Genomic DNA, 2315 nt, shown 5'->3' with positions numbered 1-2315 from the left:
GTGTGTGTGTGTGTGTGTGTGTGTGTGTGTGTGTGTAATGATCCCTTGTTTTGACTGTGAGATCCACCACGGATGATAAAGGTTCTTATTAAAGTGGAACCCCTTCTCCTCACCCCCTCCGTGCCTCTCCATTGTTGCTGCAGCCCACTCTCAGACATATTGACGGCTGTATCAACTTCCATGCCACTGCGTCCCTGCGGTTGATGTTCCTTGGATGGGGTTCTGTGGCTTTGTGTTGTCTGATCCAGGTCAATGTTTTTATTTTTGCGATATTAATGATCWGGAAGGGTAAAAAGTGGGAGGGTGAAAGAAATGTGGGAATTTTCCCGTCTGGCAGACCAGGCTCAGTGGGGATGTGCCTGCTCCGCTTCCCATTGTGGCTCAAACTGGGGGATCAGTGCTACGGGCTGGGCTGGGCTGGGCTGGTAGGAGGGGAGGACCCTGTGGGGGTTTGGCTCCACTCTAATCTGGGTGATTATTACCACTGGGACACACACACACACACACAATCGCTGGTATTTGCTGCTCTGGCGTCAATCCTGACTCCTGTGGTTTCCCCCCAGTCCGAGTTGATAACGTATTCCTGTATGACGACCTGAGATATCGCAGCATTTGCAGGATAAGCATCCTTTTATCCTTTCATGAGCATCGCTTCTAATTCTAAACTTGTTTCTTCTTTTTTATTATTATTTTACTCTGATTGTGTGCACCCGAAGAGGTCAGAGCAGGGGTGCCCAAACATTTTCCTCGAGGGGGGCCAAAATGAAAACTTATCCATGGCTGCGGGCCAAATGCAGTTACATAATACATGAAATACAAATACTTTTTACAGTAAAGTCCTTTATTTTTAAYGATTAAGCTGTGCAATGRCCYTCTTTTGTTTTAGTTTGTGCACTTGGAGAAAGTCTGCCATACGCTCAAGTAGCAAAGGCTCATGGGACATTTCATAAATTGATAAAATATGAGTTTTTGTGGCCTTATAAAGTGTGCAAATCTACATGTGGGGTTAAATCTGATCTAAATATTTCTTGTCGTTTCATGTTTCATGTTTATTCCTAATAAATCAAAGATATGATAGCACCATGACTGAAAACCACCTTCACTACAGCCCTTTTATATAATCATTTAACCAGTGGAAATACTGTGTTTCTACCTATAGGATAACAGGTTACAACCTTGTAAGTTTGGCAACTGTTGGTGGGCCAAACAAATGGCTTGGCAGGCCAAATTTGGCYYGCGGGCCCCACTTTGKGCTCCTCCGGGTCAGAGGAACAGACAGACAGGCTGAGCTGAACAGAGGTCTGCACACGAGCTCAGCACTGTGACAATCTCTCCCCTCCGGTTTAATCGACTATCCGATCCATTCTGACAGGAGAAACAAGGAGCTATAAGCCTAATAACACCCTGTAGACAAACAATGCCGCTCCATATCACATGCAACACAACAATGGAAAGTGGAAGCGCGTTCTCTCCGGCTTTCTCTYGCTGTCACATCAGTGTTTGTTTCTCGGTCTGCTTTTCTCGCTGTGCTCGTTTCAGTTCCCGTCCTGTTGTCGTCTGAATGTACGGAAGCGTTTTTTTTTTTTTTCCTTCGGGGCAGCGAAAGTGTGAAAAAGATTAACGGTGTTCCCAAACCGGGCGGTAATGGATTTTGTGGCGCAGCGTTGTACGCGTAGCTTTTCAGAGATCAGCTGTGGGTTACACCCCCCCACGCACACACACACACATATACAGTGTGTCTGCTCAGTTTTTAGAGGAAGTGGTTTGGAGTAGAATCTGTACTTACGAGAAACGGAAAGCACTCATCCAGAAATGTTTGACCACGCAGCAGCAGCAGCAGCAGGCCCTGTGCTGAGATTCATCATCTCGCTCTGCAGCTGTGTTCTCATCCAGCTGTCAAGTGGATTTTACACAAACGACTCTAATGCTGCGAAAACTAAAGTGAGAATTTGGACGGTTTCCATTCGACAAATACTRTTTTTTGTTTTTTTGATAGACTTGTCAACAAAAAACCCCAACAAACACCCACTAACCAAAATGTGAACAAATCACTTTAGTAAATTAGGTTTTGCTTTTAATTGTTTGCCAGAAATCCCACTCAAACAGTAACGTATTAAAGCAGTTGATTATCTCAGGTTTGRTCATATTATTAACAGTTAAATTCTTGCAGATTTTAATCAGTTGTGCTCTAAATGCTGGAAAGACCTTTTGTCGGCACTTTGCAATGCAAAACAAAAACCCAACGTTTTCCGACTGCATCTGTTTACCACCTGGATTTGTTTCTCCTTTTTTTTTGTTTGTTTTTCAACAGATGC

Source organism: Austrofundulus limnaeus, unplaced genomic scaffold (genome assembly GCF_001266775.1).
Source record: "Austrofundulus limnaeus strain Quisiro unplaced genomic scaffold, Austrofundulus_limnaeus-1.0 Scaffold61, whole genome shotgun sequence".
Taxonomy (NCBI): Eukaryota; Metazoa; Chordata; class Actinopteri; order Cyprinodontiformes; family Rivulidae; genus Austrofundulus; species Austrofundulus limnaeus.
Note: the sequence above shows the minus strand (reverse complement) of the source record.